The sequence below is a fragment of the Ranitomeya imitator genome, chromosome 4 (assembly GCF_032444005.1).
Source record: "Ranitomeya imitator isolate aRanImi1 chromosome 4, aRanImi1.pri, whole genome shotgun sequence".
NCBI classification, from domain to species: domain Eukaryota; kingdom Metazoa; phylum Chordata; class Amphibia; order Anura; family Dendrobatidae; genus Ranitomeya; species Ranitomeya imitator.
In genome coordinates, this window is record NC_091285.1 from 102,597,925 (window position 1) to 102,613,077 (window position 15,153).

Sequence of the window (15,153 nt, forward strand, 5' to 3'; positions counted from 1 at the left end):
TTTTATATCACAAGCTTCTCTATTGATTGAAAAACTACTGTATATACTCGAGTATAAGCCGAGATTTTCAGCCTAAATTTTTGGGCTGAAAGTGCCCCTCTCGGCTTATACTCGAGTCATGATCGGCAGCAGGGTCAGCGGGTGAGAGAGGACTGTCACATACTCACCTGCTTCCGGTGCTCCTGGCGCTGTCCCTGCCTGTCCCATGGTCTTCGGGTGCCGTAGCTCTTCCTCTGTTCAGCGGTCACGTGGTATCACTCATTAAAGTTATGAATATGGACCCCACTCCCATTGGGGTGGAGCCGCATATTCATTCCTGTAATGAGCGGTGCCAGTGACTGCTGACAGAGGAAGACGCTGCAGTGCCCGGAGACCATCTGTCTGGGAGAAGGAGCCAGGGATGCCGGGAGCAGGTGAGTATTTCATATTTACCTGTCCGCGTTCCATCTGCCGGGCACCGCTCCGTCTTCCCGTCCTCTTGCTGTGACTGTTCAGGTCAGAGGGCGCGATGACGTATTAGTGTGCACGCCGCCCTCTGCCTGATCAGTCAGTGCGGAGAGATGGGACGCTGAGGAGCTGCGGTTAGCAAGAGAGGTGAGTATGTCATTTTTTTTATTGCAGCAGCAGCAGCAATATATATGGCACAGCTTTAAATGGAGAATCTATGGGGCAATAATGAACGGTATAGATAATTATATGTGGCACAGCTTTATATGGAGCATCTATGGGGCAATAATGAACGGTATGGAGCATTATACAGTACAGACCAAAAATTTGGACACACCTTCTAATTTAAAGATTTTTCTGTATTTTCATGATTATGAAATTTGAACATTCACACTGAAGGCATCAAAACTATGATTAAACACATGTGGAATTATATACTTAACAAAGAAGCGTGAAATAACTGAAATTATGTCTTATATTCTAGGTTCTTCAAAGTAGCCACCTTTTGCTTTGATGGCTGGTTTGCACACTCTTGGTATTCTCTTGATGAGCTTCAAGAGGTAGTCACCTGGAATGGTCTTCCAACAATCTTGAAGGAGTTCCCAGAGATGCTTAGCACTTGTTGGCCCTTTTGCCTTCACTCTGCGGTCCAGCTCACCCTAAACCATCTCAATTTGGTTCAGTTCTGGTGACTGTGGAGACCAGGTCATCTGACGTAGCACCCCATCACTCTCCTTCTTGGTCAAATAGCCCTTACACAGTCTGGAGGTGTGTTTGGGTTCATTGTCCTGTTGAAAAATAAATGATGGTCCAACTAAACGCAAACCGGATGGAATAGCATGCCGCTGCAAGATGCTGTGGTAGCCATGCTGGTTCAGTACGCCTTCAATTTTGTATAAATCCCCAACAGTGTCACCAGAAAAGCACCCCCACACCATCACACCCCCTCCTCCATGCTTCACGGTGGGAACCAGGCATGTAGAGCCCATCCGTTCACCTTTTCTGCATCGCACAAAGACACGGTGGTTGGAACCAAAGATCTCAAATTTGGACTCATCAGACCAAATCACAGATTTCCACTGGTCTAATGTCCATTCCTTGTGTTCTTTAGCCCAAATAAGTCTCTTCTGCTTGTTGCCTGTCCTTAGCAGTGGTTTCCTAGCAGCTATTTTATCATGAAGGCCTGCTGCACAAAGTCTCCTCTTCACAGTTGTTGTAGAGATGTGTCTGCTGCTAGAACTCTGTGTGGCATTGACCTGGTCTCTAATCTGAGTTGCTGTTAACCTTCAATTTCTGAGGCTGGTGACTCGGATAAACTTATCCTCAGAAGCAGAGGTGACTCTTGGTCTTCCTTTCCTGGAGCGGTCCTCATGTGAGGCAGTTTCTTTGTAGCGCTTGATGGTTTTTGCCACTGCCCTTGGGGACACTTTCAAAGTTTTCCCAATTTTTCGGACTGACTGAACTTCATTTCTTAATGTAATGATGGCCACTCGTTTTTTTTACTTAGCTGCTTTTTTCTTGCCGTAATACAAATTCTAACAGTCTGTTCAGTAGGACTATCAGCTGTGTATCCACCGGACTTCTACACAATACAACTGATGGTTCCAACACCATTTATAAGGCAAGAAATCCCACTTATTAAACCTGACAGGTCACAAATTTGAAGTGAAAACCATTCCCGTTGACTACCTCTTGAAGCTCATCAAGACAATGCCAAGAGTGTGTTTATATGGAGCATCTATGGGGCAATAATGAATGGTATGGAGCATTATATACGGCACAGCTTTAAATGGAGTATCTATGGGGCAATGATGAACAGTATAGAGCATTATATGTGGCACAGCTTTATATGGAGCATCTATGGGGCAATAATGAACGGTATGGAGCATTATATGGGGAACATTGTTATATTGAGCATCTATGGGGCCATAATGAACTGTATGGAGCATTATATGTGGCACATTTTTATATGGAGCATCTTATGGGGCCATCATGAACTGTATGGAGCATTATATGGGGCTCCTGATTCAATATGGATATTCAAAAAACACTTAACCTACTGATGTCTCAATTAATTTAACTTTTATTGGTATCTACTTTTATTTTTGAAATTTACCAGTAGCTGCTGCATTTTCCACCCTAGGCTTATACTGAAGTCATTAAGTTTTCCCAGTTTTTTGTGGCAAAATTAGGGGGGTCGGCTTATACTCGGGTCAGCTTATACTCGAGTATATATGGTACGTTCAAAAAGGTCTGAATAATTAGAATAAGATCACAAAGCCTGTAAAAAAACAATTGAAAATGATGGTGTAAAAAAAGCAAAAAAAACAAACTGTGCTTTATAGGGTACCACTGCACAGATTAGAGAGGATGGGCGGGCGGGGCCTGGACAGCATGTTAAGAAGTGTTTTACACAGCTCCTGCTTTCCATCCTGAAAGATCCTCGATTACCCAGCTTTGGACTCACACCAGCAGCCCAGACCAGTGTGTCTCTTCTAACTGCAGTCTGTGTTCCAGGGACATCGTTGAGGAGATAAATTATGAAACACAGCAGATAAGTGGGAGAGAAGGAGACCCGGCCGATGGAAGATGACTCCTCCAAAATGGCTCCTGTTGTGAGTTTCGTTCTGGAGCTCCCTCCTGTGGTTGCTAATGGTATGTTTGCGAGTTCTGCCCTTGGACTCCCTCTGGTGGTTTCGAGTGGAACTGCTGCTCCGTTAGGTAGCTGTAGCAGCTGCCTTCACTAATCGCCTTGCCTGGGTTTGTTATTTAAACCTGCTCTGGGCTTTAGTCCATGCCTGCTGTCAATGTTCTTGGTTGGATTTGATTCTTCCCTTGGATTTCTCATATGGCCAGTCCTTGTCTGCAAAAGTTAAGTTTTGCTAGTTTGTTTGTCCATTTGTTTGGACTCTATTGCTTTGCATTTTGTCTCTTTTGTCCAGCTTGTCACTATGTCTTATTTAGGCTAGCTGGAAGCTCTGGGAAAGCAGATTTGCCCCTCCACACCGTGAGTCGGTGTGGAGTTCATTTTTGTAAACTCTGCGTGGATTTTGTAGTTTTTAATACTGACCGCACATATCCTTTGCTCTCTGTCTATCTAGTTTAGTATTGGCCTCCCCTTTGCTGAATTCTAATTTCATTTCTGTGTTCGTCATTCCCCTCTCCTTTCACAGTCAATATTTGTGGGGGGCTATCTTTCCTTTTGGGGGTTTCTCTGAGGCAAGATAGCTTTCTATTTCCTTCTTTAGGGGTAGTTATATCTTAGGCTGTGACGAGGTGTCTAGGGAGTGTCAGGAACATCCCATGGCTATTTCTAGTTGTGTTGTTAGGATTAGGGACTGCGGTCAGTAGAGATACCACCTTCTCAGAGCTCGCTCCATGTTGCGTTTTAGCCACCAGGTCATTTCAGTGTGGCCTCTTAACCACCAGGTCATAACAGGCTCCTACACAAGGTACTCCAGCCCCAGATAGAGCAGCAGATGCTGCTGTAAGACTAGAATATTTTGCAAGAGTCTCTGTGACTCCCCTGTAGTTTGAGGCACAAACAGGCTTGAAGAATGCTCTCAATAGCAATGAGCAGCAACTGGGGATGGAAAAAGAGTTCCAAGATGGTAACATGGTGCGGACACTCACATACATCATGTGAGGAAAGATCACCCTTGCAGACCAAAGGGAGCAAGTCTGTGCTATGTGCTCCCTCAAAGCATGATGTCCCTGAACCATCTATGAGAGATGTATTTGCAGCAGGCTCCTTGACTAACCCTACTTTAGCATCAATTAGTGAACAAATGGGTAGCATGAAGGAGGATATTCACTGTATTAAACAGGACCATCATACAATAAATGAAAGAGTAGAGGAGCTGGAGGAGAGGAAGATAAATTGCCTCAAATCATTAGAGATGTTAAGAAAATGGGCAGAACATTTTCCTACTGTTGGATAAAGTTGCCAATTTAGAAAACAGGATGCACAAAAATAATATAAGGCTGGTGGTGGTCCTCGAAAGAGTGGAAGGAAAGGATCCTGTGGGAATTTTTGAAAAGTGGCTATATAATACCAGAGGAAAGGAGGGGCTCTTGTCAGTTTTTGCAATTGAATGAGCATTCAGGATGCCCAGCAGACCCCTCCAACCAGGTGCTCCCCCACGTCCAGTCATTATCCACATGCTGCACTACCGTGACAGACGCTATTCTAAGAACCGCCAGGGAACATAAGATCTCTCTATTAATGGATGTAAAACTTCCATTTACTCTTGACTTTTCTGCAGAAATACAAAAAAAGCAAGCACAAATATTTGATATTAAAAAAATGCTGAGAGAGGCTGTGTGCACACGTTGCATTTTTTTCACGTTTTTTCGGTATAAAAACACGATAAAAATGCATAGAAAATGCATACATATGCATCCCATCAATTATAATGCATTCTGCAATTTTTGTGCACATGATGCATTTTTTTCCACGAAAAAAACGCATTGTGGTAAAAACCGCATCATGTTCATTAATTTTGCGGATTTTTCACGTTTTTCCCACTATTTAATGCTTTGGGAAGTCCAGAAAAAAAAGGCACAAAAACGCGTCAAAAACACATGCGGATTTCTTGCAGAAAATGTCTGGTTTTGGTCAGGAATTTTCTGCAAGGGAAGTCCTGATGTGTGCACATACACAGAGGGTCAAGTGCCCTACTCCATGTTTTATCCTGCTAAACTGAGAAGCTGCAAAAGGAGAGATACATATCTTTGAGACCTGCATGATGCCTTGGTGTGGCTGGACAATTACGAAAAAGACCTATGGAACAGGCATCCCTGAGAGGTGTATGATCCTGACACAAGAGAACGGTTGTGGTTTCTTTTTTACCCTTTCCCTGCATCTAATATTTTTCAATTTATGTCAGTCTGTTCTATGGCAGGTAGTCACTTAATACCTGTTTAGATATGCGGAGTGGCTGGAATTTAAATGGACGGTATGCTATATAACAGGTAACTCGTCACACGACTCCAGAAACATACAAAGCCTCAATCCCCTTATTAGAAGAGGAATGTCTATTAAGTTGTTTGTGCTATTAGTTTTTTATATGTACTTGGGTTAGGGAACTACTGTATGCATGATCAGCTACCTGCCAGTGTGTGCTCTCTCTGCAAGTGGGACAACAGTGATATTTTATGGTAGATACTTTGCTTTTTGTCCAAAATGTCCAAAAACATAAATTTTATAGCGTGGAATGTCAGAGGACTGGATGACCCATCCAAGAGATGCGCAATATTTTTCTGGTTGCGTACTTACCGACCAGCAATAATATGCTTAATGGAAACACATATGGTGAAGGAAAAGACGCATCTATTGCATAGGTCAAGGATGTCATTTGAATATCACTTGGTCTATAGCATGCACTCAAGAGGAGTGAGTCTTCTGGTTCATAGAGCCATCCGGATCACGTGCATTAAAGTTATGGTAGACTCAGGGGGTCACTTTGTCTGTATATTTTGTACTATACATAACACCCCAATCCCTAGAGCAGCCATTTATATCCATCCACCTTACTCTGGTGAGGTGCTGAAAAAAATACTCAATCACTCCTTCACACATCCACACATGCCTTTGCTCATGATGGGGGATTTCAATAAGTAGTTACACCCATACTTGGATAAATTTCATACAGGATTCATATGTAAGTCAGCCTCACAGACTTCTCTATCCAGAATTCTGTCGGAGCTGAAGTTGATAGATATTTGGTGCACTAAGGACCCCAATATTAAACAATATTCTTGTTATTTAATGTCTTACCATTAGTTATCCTGCATGAAAATTGCCTCTTCAGAGAGAAAAAGAGGACTTAAACTCTATAGCGCCACCTGTTGGAAGTAGCGATCCTACAAGTCACAATCAACCCTTTAACGAGTCGTGCAATATGACTTAGGAAAAAAGCCAAATCAGTTTTCTCAATTCGCAGACACGTTAGTTATCCAGAATTGACTTGGCGGTTGGAAGTGTGAATATGTTGTCTCTGGTAAAGGAGGTTGAATATTTACCAAGAACCATGTTGGCTCATTGCCCCATAAGGGTACAACTGAGGTTGGGCATGGAGGGCTTGGTCACCAAGAACATATAGCGGTTTAACCCATTTTAGATTCAGACTATTGAGGGTTCTCTACTAGTGTTGAGCATTCCGATACCGCAAGTATCGGGTATCGGCCGATACTTGCGGTATCGGAATTCCGATACCGAGATCCGATACTTTTGTGGTATCGGGTATCGGTATCGGATCCATAGTGAGGTGTAAAATAAAGAATTAAAATAAAAAATATTGATATGTTCACCTCTCCGGCGGCCCCTGGACATCACCGCGGGTAACTGGCAGGCTTCTTTGTTTATAATGAGCGCGTTTAGGACCTGAGGAATGACATCGCGGCTTCTGATTGGTCGTGTGCCGCCCATGTGACCGCCACGCAACCAATCAGAAGCCGCAACGTCATTCCTCAGGTCCTAAATTCCTAGAATGAGCGTGTTTAGGATCTGAGGAATGACGTTGCGGCTTCTGATTGGTCGCGTGCCGCCCATGTGACCGCCACGCGACCAATCAGAAGCCGCGACGTCATTCTCAGGCACTAAGCTCCTCATTCTAGGAATTTAGGACCTGAGGAATGACGTCGCGGCTTCTGATTGGTCGCGTGGTGGTCACATGGGCGGCACGCGACCAATCAGAAGCCGCGACGTCATTCCTCAGGTCCTAAACGCGCTCATTTTAAACAAAGAAGCCTGCCGGTTACCCGCGGTGATGTCCAGGGGCCGCCGGAGAGGTGAATATATCAATATTTTTTATTTTAATTCTTTATTTTACATATTAATATGGATCCCAGGGCCTGAAGGAGAGTTTCCTCTCCTTCAGACCCTGGGAACCATCAGGATACCTTCCGATACTTGGTGTCCCATTGACTTGTATTGGTATCGGATATCGGTAGCGGCGATATCCGATACTTTTCGGGTATCGGCCGATACTATCCGATACCGATACTTTCAAGTATCGGACGGTATCGCTCAACACTATTCTCTACATGACAGAATTGAGGGAATAATTTAACTTCAATATGAACTCCACTTCGAGGTTAATAGCATGGAATGCTATGAAAGCATTTGCTAGCAGGCTCTACATTGGTGAAATTAGTAACCGGAAAACAAAAACAAGAGAACACACCCAAAAGTTACAAGAGCAGGTTGGCCTAGAAAAATCACAATTGGTATCAAACCCATTAGCTAGCACTGTGGAAAATATGAACAAATCTCAAAAACTAATGAAAAATCGCCAATTGGGACTAGCTGCACAAAAACGTTTTTTTTTTTTCAAAACAAGCATACTTCTCGGAAAGTGAAAGTGTGGGCCACTTGCTAGCAACTATTGCTAAACCTCAAAGTGGGTTCTCGTACATTTCTAAACTAGTGTCTGACACTGGGGTGGTGGTTACGGAGGATTAAGCATAATTACTTTTCTAGTATTTATTCTTCTAGAAGCGTCACCAATTCAGAAGAGATAGAAAACTTTTTAGCAACCATTTCATTACCGCAATTAAGGTACCGTCACACTCAGCAACTTTGCAAAGAGAACGACAACAATCCGTGATGTTGCAGCGTCCTGGATAGCGATCTCGTTGTGTTTGACACGCAGCAGCGATCTGGATCCCGCTGTGCCATCGCTGTTTGACATGGAGCTAACAACCAGCGAGAACGAGAAGTGAGTCGCCGTTACGTCACTGGATCGCTCCTGCATCGTTCTGGAGTTGCTGTGTTTGACGTCTCTACAGCGACCTAAACAGCGACACTCCAGCGATCAAGTTTAGGTCGGCTCGTTGTCTATATTGCTGCAGCGTCGCTGAGTGTGACGGTACGTTTATCAAATCTAGAGAAGGATATACTAGATCAACCAATTCAACTTGAGATATTGGAGGAGGCCATTCAAGGGTCCCAAAATGAGAAGGCTTCAGGCTCAGATGGGTTACCAGGGGAATTCTTCAAAACATATCAAGAAATATTGCTTCCAAATTTACTGGCAGTTTTAAACGAAAGTATTAGAATTGGTAACCTCCAGAAGCATATGGAAGAGGCAGTGGTGGTTTTGATATTAAAACCTGGAAAGGATTCATCCTTGTCGGATTCTTATAGACCCATCTCCCTCCTCCAAACCAACGTCAAACTGCTGGCTAAGATTCTTGCAAACAGATTATCCAAGGTGATTACAAGGGTAATACACAATGATGAAATTGGATTTTTACCAAACAAATAGGCAGTTATATATTGGGATGCAGCTTAGTTCAAAATCCACGGGAACAAGGGCGATCCTTTCTGTAAACGCTGCCAAGGCATTTGACAGCATTGAATGGAACTTTTTGTGGACTGTGTTAAAGGGCAGGAGATTCGGTGATAAATTTATTTCAGTGATCCAGTTAATATATAGCTCTCCTAGGGCAACTCTCCTGGTTAACGGTCTTATATCGGGATCGTTTGATCTGGGAAGGGGTTGTCCCCTGTCATCTCTTCATTTTGCAATAGCCATAGAGCCACTTGCCTGTTTGATACAAAATAATCCTGCAATCTCTGGCTGTTGGTGTGGGTCAATAGAGATGAAAATCTCTCTATAAGATATATGATTCGCTTCTTTTTTGGTGGGACATAGGCTCTTCTATAGGACTAGCAATGGACATAATTAAAACATACGGGAAATGGCCGGACCTTCTAATTAACTGGAGCAAATCGGTGCTTATGTCTGTTGATCCTCTTCTAGAAGAATACTTATTGGAGCATACACAAATTCAAATAGTAAACTCTTAATTTGGGGGTAATAGTCTCTGCTAACCCTCAGGTCTTTCATTCACATGATTTAGCCCCCCTGCTGTTAAAATTTAGGTCTATACATGGATACATGGTGTCGCCTCCAGATGTCTCCAGTGGGAAGAAGTAATCTTTTGAAATTGATCCTAGTGCCACAACTCCTTTATTTTCTTCATAATACTCCGATTTGGATTCCTATGTTTTTCTTTCATTAAAATACATGGGCTGTTTCAGGAACTTATCTGGAAAAAACAACAACCCAGAACTAAACTTGAACGCCTGCAAAGGGGAAAGGATAATGGGGGTCTAGCAGTTCCAAACGCTTGGTTATACTTCATAGCCACTGACCACTGTGGAGCTTCGGTTCAGCTAATAAAGGAGGGCACTAAATGGGTGAGACCACTATTAGCTCTTGAGGCTGGTTTTCTCAGGGAAAATGAGTCAACAGTTCACACTCTAAATTTGATCTATAAAATCTGGGCTAGGGGCAAGCACATTCTCCGTATCGAAAAGATTCACAAATTTCACCTCTGTGGCACAATTCTAAACTAAGCAAAATAGCTAATCTAGAGGGCTTTGGTGAGTGGGAACGCAGAGGGATTTTGTGATTGAAACAAATATTACGTGATGGATCAATCCAAAGTTTTGATCAGATTCGCTCTGGGTTTGGCATTCCACATAGAGCCTTCTGTCAGTATCTGCAGCTTTGTCATACCTTCCAGACACAAATTATGGCTACTAAGGCAGATATCATTAATCACTAAATCTTAGATTTAATCGCTACAGCATCTAATATGAAGGGCCTTATTTCTTCCATTTACAGGATATTATTACCCTTGTATCTAGATAAACATCCCATGTTGGTCAGATCTAAGTGGGAAGAGGATCTCAGCCCCATATCTGAAGAACAATGGAATAAAATACTAGAAACAACACCTATACTATCTCTGAGTCCCAAAGAATGTTCCAAATTTTCCTTATTCACATGGTACTGTATATAAGACACCTAATATATTTTTTTACATTGGGGCTCATACTGAAGACTCATGTCCGAGATGCGGTACGAATGGGGCCCATCTGATGCATATGCTATGGGAATGTGTTGATATAGGCCACTACTGGGTGGGAGTGACCTCTCTGATTAAACATGTATTCGAGATACACATGCAACTTGATTATAGGGTGTGCATACTGGGCCTGTACTGTATATATACAGTACAGACCAAAAGTTTTGAAACACCTTCTCATTTAAAGTTTGTTCAGTATTTTCATAAATAAGAAAATTGTAAATTCACACTGAAGGCATTAAAACTACGAACTAACCCATGTGGAATTACATACTTAACAAAAAAGTGTAAAACAACTGCAAACTCCCACACCACCTCCTCATCTCGCCCCCTGTCTGTCGGTGTTCCCCAAGGCTCAGTTCTAGGACCTCTACTCTTCTTCATCTACACCTTCGGCCTGGGACAGCTCATAGAATCCCACGGTTTACAATATCATCTCTACGCTGATGACACGCAGATCTACCTATCTGGACCCGACCTCACTTCCTTACTGACCAAAATCCCACAATGTCTGTCTGCTATTTCATCCTTCTTTTCTGCTCGTTTTCTAAAACTGAACATGGACAAAACAGAATTCATCATCTTTCCCCCACCTCACTCTACTCTCCACCCGACCTATCCATCAATGTCAATGGCTGCTCACTTTCCCCAGTCCCGCACGCTCGGTGCCTCGGGGTGATTCTTGACTCTACCCTCTCTTTCAAGCCACATATCCAAGCCCTTGCCTCCTCTTACCGATTCCAACTCAAAAACATTTCCCGGATCCGTACATTCCATGACCATGAAACCACAAAAACACTAGTACATGCCCTTATCATCTCCCGCCTCGACTACTGCAACCTCCTACTCTCTGGCCTCCCTTCTAGCACTCTGGCACCACTCCAATCCATCCTAAACTCTGCTGCCCAACTAATCCACCTATCTCCTTATTACTCCCCAGCCTCTCCTCTCTGCCAGGCCCTTCACTGGCTTCCTATTGCCCAGAGGCTACAGTTCAAAACACTAACAATGACATACAAAGCCATTCACAATCTGACTCCTCCATACATCTGTGACATGGTCTCCCATTACCTACATAGACGCAACCTTCGATCATCTCATGATCTCCTACTCTACTCCTCTTTCATCTCTTCCTCCCACATCCAAGACTTCTCCTGTGCTTCCCCTATACTCTGGAACTCTCTACCCCAACACATCAGGCTCTCACCTACCACGGAAACCTTCAAAAGGAACCTGAAGACCCATCTCTTCCGACAAGCCTACAACCTGCAGTGATCCCCAGTCTACTGAACCGCCACATGACCAGCTCTACCCTCACCTAGTGTATCCTCACCCATCCCCTGTAGACTATGAGCCCTCGCAGGCAGTGTCCTCTCTCCTCCTGTACTTGTGTGTGCCTGTTTTACTCATGTTTATTGTACTTGTCTATATTTGCCCCATTCACATGTAAAGCGCCATGGAATAAATGGCGTTATAAAAATGAATAATAATGATAATAATAATAATAAAAATGTCTTATATTCTAGGTTCTTCAAAGTAGCCACCATTTGCTTTGATGACTGCTTTGCACACTCTTGGCATTCTCTTGATGAGCTTCACCAGGAATGGTCTTCCAACAATCTTGAAGGAGTTCCCAGAGATGCTTAGCACTTGTTGGCCCTTTTGCCTTCACTCTGCGGTCAAGCTAACCCCAAACCATCTCGATTGGATTCTGATGACTGTGGAGGCTAGGTCATCTGGCGTAGCACCCTATCTCTCTCCTTCTTGGTCAAATAGCCCTTACACAGCCTGGAGGTGTGTTTGGGGTCATTGTCCTGTTGAAAAATAAATGATGGTCCAACTAAATGCAAACCGAATGGAATAGGATGGCGCTGCAAGATGCTGTGGCAGCCATGCTGGTTCACTATGAATTCAATTTTGAATAAATCCCCAACAGTGTCATCAGCAAAGCACCCCCACACCATCCCACCTCCTCCTTCATGCTTCACATGGGAACCAGGCATGTAAAGTCTATCCGTTCACCTTTTCTGCGTCGCACAAAGACACGGTGGTTGGAACCAAAGATCTCAAATTTGGACTCATCAGACCAAAGCACAGATTTCCACTGGTCTAATGTCCATTCCTTGTGTTCTTTAGCCCAAACAAGTCTCTTCTGCTTGTTCCCTGTCCTTAGCAGTGGTTTCCTAGCAGCTATTTTACCATGAACGCCTGCTGCACAAAGTCTCCTCTTAACAGTTGTTGTAGAGATGTGTCTGCTGCTAGAACTCTGTGTGGCATTGATCTGGTCTCTAATCTGAGCTGCTGTTAACCTGCGATTTCTGAGGCTGGTGACTTGGGTAAACGTATCCTCAGAAGCAGAGGTGACTCTTGGTCTTCCATTCCTGGGGCGGTTCTCATGTGAGCCAGTTTCTTTGTAGCGCTTGATGGTTTTTGCAACTGCACTTGGGGACACTTTCAAAGTTTTCCCAATTTTTCGGACTGACTGACCTTCACTTCTTAAAGTAAAGATGGCCACTCGTTTTTCTTTACTTAGAATTTGTATTATGGCAAGAAAAAAGCAGCTAACAGTCTATTCAGTAGGACTATCAGCTGTGTATCCACCAGACTTCTGCACAACACAACTGATGGTCCCAACCCCATTTATAAGGCAAGAAATCCCACTTATTAAACTTGCCCACCTGATGAAGACTGTGTTATCCGTTGAAACGCGTTGTGGTTCAAATACAACCTGGTGTTCGAGTCTTCTTTCTGCGCTCCTGAGACCGATCTTCATTTTCCCTGCTATCGCGTCCTCCACTGGAGGTGTTTGGCTGGAAGCTGCGGGGGACTCTGCACCTTTTCTTCCCTCTTAGGGTCTACCTCGAGGTGCTCCACTACTAAACCGCCTTTTACTATAATCCACTTATTAAACCTGACAGGGCACACCTGTGAAGTGAATACCATTTCCGGTGACTACCTCTTGAAGCTCATCAAGAGAATGCCAATAGTGTTGCAAAGCAGTCATCAAAGCAAAAGGTGGCTACTTTGAAGAAGGGTTTGTGAAGTGTTACATATTGTATGGGTAAAAAGAACCTATATATAATGTTGCAAGGCTTGAGTATGATGAATAATGGTGAAATAGTGAAATGGTTTATCAATAATGAATATAAGGCCTTTATGTATTTATTTATATATGGGAACGGTGGCTGGTCACCCCTGGGGTGGCATCTGTGGACCTACTCATAATAACTGTACTAGACCGGTTGGCTATTTCGGCTTTTTAAAAATACCAGTATAATATATAGCAGCTATATTTTAAAATTGACAAATAAAGACTTTTTGATTTTATTTCCAGGGCTGGATACCTTTTGTTCCTTTGTGCATGATGAATAATGGTGAAATAGTACATTGGTTTATCAATAATGAATATATATGTAAATTGTTCTATATTGACTAGTTATCTACAGTATTTAATTTTTATATATTAAAAACAAGGCCTTTATTTATTTATTTACTTTAATCATTTATATAGCGCCATTAATTCCACAGCGCTTCACAGACATTATTGGCACTGTCCCCCATGGGACTCACAATCTAAATTCCCTATCAGCATGTCTTTGGAATGTGGGGGGAAACTGGAGTACCTGGAGGAAACCCATGCAAACATGGTGTTAGTGTTGGCGGATTGCACTAAATAAATATGCTGATAAAGTGCAATTGCAACCCTGGGGCCACTGTGCAGAGGTGTTAACCTTCAGCGAGCGATTGCTTGCACTCACAGAGTTAAATGTCACTCAGTGAACTGCACTTTTTATACCTTAAGCTCAAGTCCAGAGTCAGACAGGACCTTGCCTGTGGACCAATCTGAATCTACAACATCACCAGAGCAGCTGACGTCCGAGCACCAATGAGAAGGCGCCAGGTGCGGACTGGGGATGAAATTCAGCTCTGGCATTTGAAATCACACAGGCCCATTTTGTCCCTGTCCCCATGAACCAGATGGGATATATTACTAATATTACCCTGGATGGAGGAAAGGAAGATTTTCTACAAGACCAATAATTCTAATGATACCCGTGGCCTGCTGGGATAAGTGACGGAGTCAGCAACTTTGTGCTCCATCACAACTCTTAACAGTATGGGTGTCTTGAGAACACGAATTCTGTTAACAACGTAGCAGAAAAGGCGGCCCGTGACCGGACAGGCCCTTCTGGCATTTGCCAGAATTGCCAGATGGCCAGTCCGGCCTTGGAAGGCGCCACATCACAGACATGCTTGGTAGGGTGAAATCTGGACTTAGGCTCCAGAGCACAACTTTGCATGTGTATACCAGTAGTCACCATAGACTTAGCTGGAGAGCCAGCATTAACTACACATGCAGTACGAGCCTAGGCAAGGCGCTGGTACCAGATAAACGTGTGCACAGCTAAGTTATGTGGTGCCAAGGTAGGTTCCCAAACCTTAGTGACATATATAGTAAGAACCTGGCACTCAACTGTTCATATGCAAGTAGATTTCAGTTCCAAAAGGTGGTACAGTAACTGTAAAATGATTCGGTCACATACAACGACGTACATCTCATTCCTCATGCTCTAGTCTCTCCATCTACGGGGTATGTCCTTAGCTGTTATTTACACCACGTCCATTTACCACAATTACATGCTCATTTGGTACACATGTCCTCATCACTTTGCAGATACCAATTTCGATAGTCTCAGTTCACCTATTGGGTGTAAATATCCACCCTACTATCACTCACAGTACGGTAGGTCATCTCTCACAATGCCAGTTTTCAATTTTGACTGTGCCCAGATCTATCTCTCCACTGAATATTTTTTTTCTGAA

The 15,153-nt window shown here is 43.4% G+C and overlaps 1 protein-coding gene across 2 annotated transcripts in view; it reads right to left on the bottom strand.

Annotated features, from left to right (window-relative positions):
• The window catches only part of SLC4A9 (solute carrier family 4 member 9), an 859,184-nt gene that overhangs the window by 136,911 nt on the left and 707,120 nt on the right, over positions 1–15,153 (bottom strand). The window lies entirely within an intron of this gene.